Source organism: Chanos chanos, chromosome 10 (genome assembly GCF_902362185.1).
Source record: "Chanos chanos chromosome 10, fChaCha1.1, whole genome shotgun sequence".
Taxonomy (NCBI): domain Eukaryota; kingdom Metazoa; phylum Chordata; class Actinopteri; order Gonorynchiformes; family Chanidae; genus Chanos; species Chanos chanos.
The window spans coordinates 26900328-26911989 of NC_044504.1; positions in this window are offsets into that span (position 1 = coordinate 26900328).

Here is an 11662-nt window from a genome sequence, read left to right on the forward strand (position 1 = left end):
CAGTTTTCTCCTCTTGGAACAGGTTGCATGTTTGCTCGGAACAGAACGCCACTTTTCCTTCCTTGTCAGCTTACATTGGATTAATGGGCGCACAGAGTGACGCATAGTACATGCAAATGACGCAAATTCATAATGAACATGTAACGCTCACAGATTTCCCTGTTTCTGAAGTAACAAACTATATAATGAACTACATATACTCACACATCAAGGTCTTGAACAAACTGATCACCCAAACCGAGAAGTACTATTTCATATACAAATGTCCAAATGAGAACATACTGTCAAACCTTCTAACCTCAGACATATACAAATACTCAGACAAAGCTATGAAACAGACACGTGTGCTTTATAAATAGCAGCAGAGTTCCTCTACCTCACAAAAAGCACTCTAACTGGGAGGCAGGGGTTCACCTGGGCATGTCTGGAGTTGTTGGTTCACATTCCCAAGTTGCTGTATTTCTCCTGCTGTCGCCATAATTGCAACCTGTTTTTACCTCTGGCTCTGTGGTGTGGCTTCACTGTGCAAAGTTGTCAAATTTTGCTGAAGATCATCAGTCAAAAAGTCCTATCTGCTTCAGCTAAATTTAATGCAACCTCTTTTTGTTACTGTAGATTGGCTTAAAGTGTCAAAGTCAGCCTTATTTAGTTAGAAACAGCAGCTAGTTGAACATCCAGGGGAACATAAACTGTTTTACTGCGTATTTTGGGAAGGAACAGTCTGTAGCATGTTCAAGTATCTATCCTCATTAATTCAATTTTAGGGGAAAAAAAGGACTCTGCTCCGTGTTCTTTACTGTGAAAATCTATCTTAAATTGGTTGTGTCTTTTAATGTTATAGGATTTCATGAATTAAATGCATTAAAAGTTAGTTCCTTCTTTGAACCAATCATTCAGCTGAAAATGTTTCCAGTATAACCAGTAAAATTCTGATCTTGTAATTCATTTTAATGAGGTCATAGAGCCTGTGACATGAATAGGACAGAAAGGAAAGAAAGATTTCTGTATCTACTCAGCCTTGTAAAAAGCTTGAACAAAAAGAGACCTGGGAGATAAAGTGGAACCATGTGTCTGTCAACACTAGCACATGGCTCAGATTGCATCAGTTCTCCCACCAGGTCCTTTGATCTAGCACTGCTAATCTCTATCTGCCTCCAAAGTGTGGAACATGGTCCTGACTTATTTTACAGAGACGCATCCAAATTATTATTAAGTTGTGTAATTAGCACTTACACACACACACTGGTTCCAAGACACACATTAGAGCGAGCATCAGCACCAGGTCTAATGAAATGTATGTAGCATGTTTCTTTCTTTTTTCCTTTTCTTTTCTTCCTTCTTTTTTTTTCTTTGCCAATGCAGAGCCTCTTACAGATGTTCCCTGTGAAGAAATGATTTTCTAGAAGTAGTGAGAGGGGTGGGTCAACTCATTGTGGGATAGCAGGACTGCTGGAAAGGGCAAATGGAACCTTGAGGCATGATCATTATATTGAAGCATTTACAGCTGCCACTCTTTGGTAAAACAATTATTAGTACAAACAAACAGATATTTAGACCTTTGAATGGATGAATTTTGCATGGTATGCTTGTTTAATCTATTTTAGCGTGTCAGATTGCATGCTAATGTAATGGAAGAATATTACAATCGTTTTTTTATTTAATGTTCAGCTTTAAAATGTTTTTTTTTTTTTAACATATGAAATGCTGAGTGTTACTGACAATATTTAAGTGTATATTTAAATTTAGCTTAATTTATTGTCATTTCATGACAATTTACCCTTTTGATATGATCCCAATAAATAAATAAATAAAACAAGGAAAAATACACCGCACTGGATTTTCTGAGATCAGTGTCTTGGACAATAGATTGACATGGCTGGATACTGAGACCATATTAAATGGCAACTGTTCTTTCATTCAGTGGAGCTTGTTATCAGACCTCAGTCAAATTGATACTATTTGAATAATTGGCGTGCACCTAATTCAAGGAAATAGCTTACCTTTCTCAGATCTTTTATTTTTTGACAAGATCTGAATGTGGTTCAGAATATTTTCAAACAAAGTTTCCAAATACCATTTCAATAATGAGTGTAGCAGTTGTGTTTGCTTCTTCAAGCCCTCTCTCGCCTGAGGGCTACAAGATAACATCATATAGAAGAGGATTAGAGTTTCACACAATCTAAATAGACATTTGACCACAGTATTCTCACCACTTAATTAAACACATCAGCAGAACGGGTGCTGACTAAAAGGTTAAAAATGAGACTACGACCCCTGTATTCATTTTTCATATAATCATGGGTGTGGGATGGCTGAGATGCTGAATTTGTTAGTCTAAAAGCTCTTTAAAGGTGAAACCTATTTTCTTAATAACAAATGAAACCCGTAGGTGCGGGGGGAAAATTCTACACTCCACACACAATCTTATTCTAATGACATCTGGGGTCCTTCAAAAGGGTGGGGTTAGATTTCTGTGAACCCTCCTCACCTCCCCTCCCATGTCTCAGGAGTTTTTACCTGAAGCAATCTCGTGCCACTGTCTGTCTGACGTTAACCCTTTACTGCTCTATTGTTGCCGCCTCTTTAATATGAGCACAGTATATAGCAATAGCTGTTTCGTTGTGTTGTGTTATGTTGTGCTGTGTTTTGTTTTATTTTGTTGTGTTGTGTTATGTTGTGTTGTGTTTTTTTTCCTAGGTAAAACAGTCGTTCATTGTGAGGTCTTTTCTTTTGTCTGTAACCACTGTAAAATAACATCAAATCAATAGAGATCACAAAATGTTCTACAGAAACTGATATGTCTGTCATTAAGCTTATCTTAAACATGTCTATTTTGTATGGAATTTGTAAAAGGACCCACTATGCAACTTTGGGCCGATGTAAGGGCAGAAACACATTGAACCCTTCCAACTGTTCCAAGTCTGCCTGCTCTTACTGCCAGATAGAATTAGTAGAGCATAGCCATTAGTCATTAGTTATTAGTCATTCCCCATAAGACATCTTAAATGTTCTTTCCTCCAACAGTTTGGGAGAGGGGAAACATCTGTATGCTTTCCCATTAATTTGTGGGGTATGGCCCTCCCATTGCCCGACCTCAAACACTAGAACAAATTTTTAGCCTCAAAAGAATTCTAATGGACGTGACAGGTGTTGGAAGCAGATCAAAGAAAACGGGTAGCCAGTTAGTAATTTTGGCTAGCCACTGGAACCTCTGGGATCACAAAGAGTATTTGACGAGGAAGCAGACATGCAGCTCCAGTCACTGATTAGTACCCTCACTTCTCTACTCTTTCAGGGATTTTTACCTGATTTCCATCCAAGAAAGTAAATTCCACCTGTTTCTTCCAGTTTAAAAAAAGAAATATGTTTATAGTAGATAAGTCTAAGTTTAAAGTAGATACGTTTATATAACTTATAAAAAAAACAACAACAAAAAAAAAAAAACAATGTGTCATGCTACAGAAAGTGCTGTACACAACACACAAGTATAGATACCAGTATTTTACATTTAAAAAATTATGGAGGGGCACTAAGTTTTGCTAAACATGCAACCCTTAAAGCTGGAATGTCTCGCTCATCTAGCAATTTCAAAGATTATGTGAACTGTGAAGTTTTGTCTCTGCAGTTCATGTTCTGCGTTGGAGCCTTTGCTACTGGACTGTTAACAAGTCCTTGATAATTATCTTCATCAGTCAAAATATTCTCTATGCAGGTCATTTATACTGACTTATCAAACCCAGATATACTCGGTGATTCTTCCTCTGTCCATCACTGGAGCTCTGATGACGAGGGGGCAGAACACAGACCCATCAGTCTTAACTTAGCCGCACAATGGTGAGTAAGCGGTTGATTATAAAAGATCCTGTTTTGTTTACTTCAGTGTTTCCTTTCAGAAGAGTGGAAGGTGACTGTGCTTTTAACTCAGAGTGATGATTACATTTACACTGGCTAGCTAACAGGCTGGAACAAATATAAAAGCCCCAGATGAGATGATCCATCATTCCTGTTAATCATTTTCTCTTCGTTCGATTGCTTCTACTTAAGTAGATGTCATTAATCAACAAGCATTATGATGCACTACAGCAGTTTTTTGAAGGGTTATTAGACAGAGGGCTTCACCGGTAAAATCATATTCTGGTCCCCAGAAATACCCACTAAACTGAGAAGCAATGTCAAGAGGTTTCACACCAAAGCTTAATAATTTGCTCCAAAGAAAGATAATAAAACCAGGTGTCATGATGTGTGTCAGCAATGTTCAGTACTTGCTGTTAAATAAAATTACATTTAAATCAAACAATTCTAGTGGCAGATCTTGACAACATGTAAGACATAGACATGACTGTGACATTAATTTGGCATTACACATGACATAATATGTCATCATGATGATGGATAAAAGGTGACAGCGTGATTATGACTCAAGCTATGGTTCATAGCTATTCCGTTTGCCAAAACTGTGCTCTACATACGATAGTGATCAAATCATCAAATCACTTGTTGGGACATTCCTTGTGTAGATTTCCGCATAAAAGCCATCTCATTTTATATATATATATATATATATATATATATATATATATATATATATATATATATATATATATACACACTTACAGTGGTATGTAATAAATGCCATTTTATCTAAACTGGCATTGAATTTTATCATAAATTTTAGCTTTGAGGCTCCAGTAACATATGTGGGATTTCAAAGATTTGTTTTTTACCTTCGAGCCCCCCCCCCCCCCCCCCCCCCACTTTTATTTATTTGTTTATTTATTTATTTATTTACTTTTAATTCATTTATTGTTTTAGCTTCTACTGCTGACAAAGTATACAAGCTTATGTTTTCTTTTTCATCACATGTTTTCATTCACCTAAACCTTCTTATGAAAATGGCTGAAAATTTGCAGCACTGGGGATGGTAATAATACTTTGAACTGGGAAATTGTCTCAGATGGTTGGGAGCAGCAGGGCATGCCAATTATAATCCACCCTGCTGAGGTCAAGAAATTTCAAAACACTTTTAAGCATGCAACCTCCTGTCAGACCCAGCTCTTGAAGTTTGTTAGCAGCAAAGAAACTTCCTGTGAGCTGTAGAGAAAAACTGGTCCTGCTAAGGCAAGTTCATTGCTAATACTGCACTTGTCAATATCAGTGTCTAAGTTATAATCATGTTTATTTCCGCACATTCTTCCCACAACCTTTAGATTGTAAGGGCATCTGATTAGGACATTTTAAGTTACTGATTTTATCATGTGTTCACATTTGACAGGAGACTTCCGTCTTTAAAGATTCCCAAGAAACACTGAAAATATAGCTTGACTTGTGATAAACTTCAGGCACCAAACATGAAAGCACATTAAAAACTTAGAAGTCAAAGAGCACTGTTGCCTAACAAAAAGATTTTAAATGAAGAATATTTAACCAGGACTTCAAAACATATCACTTGGCCTACAGTCTTCTGTGCTGGGTTCATTTTTAATAGGTTTGAAATGTAAAAGTTAACACTAGCTAGCTTCAAGGTTCACAATTACACCCGGCAAAAAGAGTTATCTGCATGTGTTCTTGTCGATGCTTAATATTGTATCATCTCCCTGGGCTGCAAAACCAAATGCAAAAGCAAAAGGAAAAAAAAAACTCACAAGTGTGTTTTCTTTACAAGAAAATAATGAAGCAATCAGAGATATACTAAATAAAAGAGGATAATGAGAAGATGCGAAGATGAGAAGAGGCATGTATAAAATACTTTGTAAAAGCATCCTATACAAATACCGGTTAAGGTTGGTAAAAACGCATCACTATTAATTTTACATGACATATGTTGCAGTCTGGGGTCAAAAGGAGACAATAACTTTTGCCACATAACTCTAACCTAGATATAATAAAAAGTCCTTTAAGGTCTGGTCATGAAAACAGCTCATTCAGGTTTATTTTCTTTTCCTAAAACTTTCTGTAATAGTGTGGACTGTTTAGATGAGTGTGGTAGGGTGACTGGGTGCATCCTCTAGTCTTCTCCATTACATTTTCTGCCCCACTTCCACCTCCTCCCCTGCAGGGTCCAAATAACCCTGGCAACAACAGGCAGTGTCGAAAGGGGACTGGATATCTGCCTGTGTGACTCACTGGTGTGGAGCTCATCTGATTGGTTGCTTGGGTGCTTGACAAAAGATGCTGTTCGAGGCATCCTGAATACAAGGGAATGCCACAAGATCCTTCGGGTGAGCATTCCTCTGTAATGTGTGTGTCCAGGAGGACCTCCTACAACTCTTAACCTATATACCATCAAAGCTGGGAATGGAGGCCAACTGGTGGGGTGAGAGGACATTTCCACTATTACATCCAGCTTAAACCACTGTCTCTCTATGACTCAAAGTGCTTCAGGGGATCATTTATATGAAGCACTATTCTTTTACTTCGATACTGTGTTGTGGTGATGTTGTACTGACCTCTCCCTCATCTTTGGATAAGAACTCACCTCATCTGGCTGTTAAGGCTAATTCCACCAGACACATACCTTCCTCTTTGAACTTTTGTTCTCTTTGTTCAGCTGAGACACAGACTGTGCAATTCATCTTCTTGTTCTACCGCCTCAGACACACACACGCGCAAACACACACACACACACACACACACATACACACACACAATGAACCATGGTGAGAGTACATTTGGGCTCCTGGTGGATGGTGTGCAATCGAGCTTTGATCACTGAGAGGGAGAGAGAGAGAGAGAGAGAGGGCGAGAGCAAGAGAGAAGGAGAGAGAGAAAGAAAGAACCATGACAGTTACTGTGGACTCAGTGCCCATTAAAGTGACAGTGAGACACTTCAAGAGGAAGGTTGAAAAAACAGGCAACAAGAAACAGAAAAACACAACAAGAAAGAGATTTAAAGTTACACCCTCATTGTCTACTTTCTGCTTCTGAGTTGCCATCAGAAACTGTGTCTTTTATGAACTTTGTGAATTGCACAGAGGTAGAATTCGTAAGTAGAGGAATCAGAGTGCATGCCACAGTCAGTTTGGATTTCTTGTGTAAAGTATGCCTGTTCCAAATCAACAGACAATCTGACAGTCATTGAGATAAGAGAAATGAACGTCGTTTAAAGGTCAGTCACCAGGTGGGAAGAGGTTCCACAGAGAAAACTGAACTCAATGATGAATTCAAACTATACAAAGCCATTTAGGGGAAAAATGCACAGTGTAGTTAATTAGAGGAGAGAGTTAAACTAGAGAGGCATACTAAACTACAAATGACATATCATTTTAAGATGCTCACTTTTTTGTCACAATGTTTCCCTAAAATGTTTCTAAAGTAAAATTGTTTGAATGATTCATTTGTGGTCATACCTATATTTTTTTTATGGGATTTAATCAAAAATATTATTTCAAGAACAATTTTTTAACTTTCTGACGAAATTCAGTGAGTCTCTTACTGTACCATCATGGAATCTTGTGCTTCTGTGGAGCTGCTGATGTCTGCTGGCAAAGAGTCCTTGAGAGGGAGCTATGTCTGCTTCTCAGATCAAAAGCCAATTGAAAGAGCTGAGACTGGCTGAGATCAAAGTCTTTCTATCACTTAGGTACGCACTCTGGGCTCAGCGTGAGCCTCCTCTCTTTAGGAAAGTTCTAGAGAATTTTGAATCAGCACAAAGATCTCATACTCCTAAGGATACCATGTGTGAGACACCAGCGTAACGGGAAAAACAGCATACTGTCACCTTGGATGCAAAAACAACTACCCCCCCCCCCCCCTTCCCACAACCCACTTTTCCTTCATTCCTTTAAGCCATGATCTCAAATACTCAGGAACTTAATCAGGAACAAAACAAAAGAAGGTGGGTTGGTGTTGATGTTAGTTACTAACTCCAAGGCAACCGTGTGCTTATGTGTATGATTGAACTATGTTGATCTCATGATATGGTGAGGAAGCACACAGACACCACTCTTGCCTAAATATAATCATCCCTTTTAAGGTAAAGATAAGCATGATAGGCATGAGAAACTCTTACCATTGCTCTTGACCAAGGCACTGGCCCAGGTCTGGACTTGGGCCCAGGTTTGGACTTGGTCCCAGGTGCTGTGTGGTGGCTGCCCACTGTTCCTAAGTTGTAAAATGGGTTAAATGCATGGAGGAATTTCCCTACAGGTTCAATATAGTGTAACTTAACTGAACGTCTGCTGAACAGGTGAGGGGTAACCACAGTACCATGGCTCATTGATAGACTATGGTCATTTAACAGATGTATGAATTGCAATGAATCTTCTCTTTGATTTCTCACTTTGAACATTCTAATGGGTTCTCCTTCAGATGGTGTACATTTATCACAATTTATGGGGTTGGACTGTGTGCTGACAAAAGAAATTTGGCATGGGGTAGAAAAAAATGACTTTATGTTTATCCAAGCAAAAATGAAGACTGCTGAATTGTGTCTAAAAATAAATCATCAAGATACATCAAAAGGATGTATAATAAACAGTACATAATGAGAATGTATTTTTAGAGTCATTTCCATACAATTAGGCTACAAATATAAGCTTCAGTGTCAATGTTTTCATTATTATTATTATATTTAAGAAATAAAGATTATAAATATCCTAACCTATTTAGTTCTTCTGTAACTGTCTGGTGACAGTGTTGTTCTTTCCACATTTTATGCCCATATGCCATATGACAGATGAAACACTGTTCTCCTCTCATGAAATAGGCCAGATCCATCCTCAGCGTGACACATTGAAAAGGTTCTGATCACTGCAGGGCAGAGGCATCACACAGACCGCTAGTTCCCAAATCACCCCCAGGAGAACATCAAGTGCCTGGGAAGCACTTACTCTCTGATGGGGCAATGCATTATTTGAAGCAATGGAGCCACTCAGTGAAGAATCACAAGGTAACTTTACAAATGTAGGCCTCCTTTATGTTATTCACCTTCCAGCAACTCACTGCAAAGAAGGCTAACATAAGCAACACTGCACAACAAAACCATTTTATTTTTTCGTTCGCTGGCAAACACACACTTGTCTGTCGTAGCAATAGTGAATTCTTCACCAAAGCACATAAAAAATAAGGCCCCTAATGTTTAATTTGATTAATATGCAAATGTATGTTTCCTTCCACCTGTCCTCTCTCTCCTACAAAAGTAGACAAAGACAATTGTTTGGCCTATTATTGGTCTAGTACTATTATTTCCCTGCAGCACATCACTCCATCAGTCCGTTCAGGGTTAACAACATTAGTCTGACACAGTATGTCGCATTTTAACCTTTTACTTACCTGCTTCTGTCATATGCCTTGTCTGACTGACCAATTTATCATTCATCCATTCAGTAATGTCCGTAATGTCTGTAATGGCCAGACTTGGAAACGATGAAGCTTCTGAAGCTTTCCAGCACCATACTGCACGATTCCCAGGACCAAAACAGTCAAATAATCATTTGAAGTATTGTTAAGGCAAGTGAAACAGAAAGACAAAACTCAAGCTGTGTCAGTTTCCATTTAAGTGAATCAATTGCTTATTGCATCAATTCTATTTAAAACATAGAATTCCTGATGCCAGAAAAGAAAAAGTGCAGTCTTAGCTAGTGAACCAAACCTCCTATAGCAAAAACTAATTTAACTTACTGCAGTAGGTGAGAGTGCTACCATTCTTCCAGAACTGATCACTACAAAATACAGTTACGCTAGGCTTCCACACAGCAAAATACCTTGCGAATATCGGCCCTGCGAAATTTCGTGCTGGGGTTGTGGTTGCAAAAACAGCAAGCAAGTCACCTGGCTCAAAAGTTTGAGTGCTTAAATGAAGGTCTACAGTGGTCAATACACCCCGACCAGAGCCGTTAGGAGTTTTTTCTGGCCCCGACTACGTTTGTGTAACGTGTAAACAACAACCCGTGTTGATGTAGACACAAATGGTCGGCCATACAACTTTTAATCATATACATCTTTTTACGCGACATGTAGCCTTTAGCCTCTGCCATCTTGGTCAGACTTTTTTTGCTACCCCCGCCTCTCTAGAGAACATCATGTACCAAACACATCATACGCTGAAATGATTGGTTTTCGTGCGGTTCTCATTTGCATAAAGTTGAGAATTCACCATCTCAATTTTGCTTGCCTCGACAAATTTCCTCCAATTTTGCCAGTCAGAGCGAATTTCGCCCCCATTCAACCTGAGTTGAAATTTGCTGTAGTGGAAGTGCACCGTTAAGGCTCTACATACATGTGTGAAAAAAGCTTTTCAGTAGAGTCAACAGCCCTCACCTCGGTAACATGGTAGCTGACATAAACAGACCTATTCTCTGGATGTGCTAACTAACATCTTCCTGGAGCTTCAAGCAAAGTGTGTCATGCTATGCCCTGGGGAGTGTTAATAATGGATGTTTGAGCGCTCTGTGCTTGTCTCTCAGAGTTGTTCACTCTCATAACTTCACAGCTCAGCGAGACAAGTTGTGTTGCGGCTCACGTTCGTCCAGTGGTTTGCCTGTAGGTGCCATGGCTGGTGATTGTTTCAGGAAAAGTTGGGAGCCAAGAGAGTCGCAAAAATATGCTGCAACACACTTTTTAGCCTCTGTGTAGAAATTTCAGGATAGTTTATTTGTACATTAAAAAACAAAAATCTGTGATGTTCTCCAGGAATGCAGGTATACTCTATAATGACTTGCACAGGATAAGCAAGGATTTTGAAAAATGCAAATGGACTTTTCAAAACAAACACACAAAAAGAAAAAAAAAACAAAAACAGAGACACAGCAGAATGAGAAATAGCTGTCCGACGAAAATATTTACATAACTTCCCTGTGCATGAAAATAAATCAAACAAACAAACAAACAAACTAAAGCTCTCGGTAACAAATTATAGTGTGCAATATGATCTTTATGTATCCTGCATGGTAACCAGCAAGAGCTTTTGGCAGAGTCAAATTCAGAGCGGACACAAGCAACCATTTTGAAGTACTTATAGGCAAGATACATGAGATGCACATGCAGCCACACCCACACCCTTCCCTCCCCCCTCCCCCCACAGACACACACACACACAAACACACACACACACACACACACACACACACATTGATGGCATGTTTACCTCTGTGTTCACTCAGGACTAACTGTGTAATATTGATTGTGTCACTTATTTTTTCCCATAACGGCTGCTGTTCTCAGGTAGATAAGCATCGTTAGATACCGGTCCAGACCATAGCCTGCACACACAGTCATAAAACCAAACCAAATTAGGTGTTAAATTGACTCGACCCAGCCACAGGGAATAACTCAACACGCTATGTGATTTCACTTGACAACACAAAGCCAGTGGCACTGTAGCACCAGTAACATTTAGAACAGCTGACCCCTTAGGGCAGTAACATGAGGTCAGTGGCATGTTGTTAGTACAGGAAATAGGACACGCTTAGACATTGTTTTCAGTCTTTAAAGCCAAGATATCATATTTGATCATGGTTGTTTCTCATGTCAAAACTGGATTTTATAAGAGGACAACATACACAGTGGAAATAAAAGCTGACTATATTGCAATTGTAATGTTTGTAAAGAACACAGGGTTCTTTAAAGAAGCTGCTAAACATCACACTCATTATGTTAGCCTGTGATTAAATCCATGTTTACATCCAGTGTTGTAAAGCAATGTGACTTTGCTTCTAAATGGAGT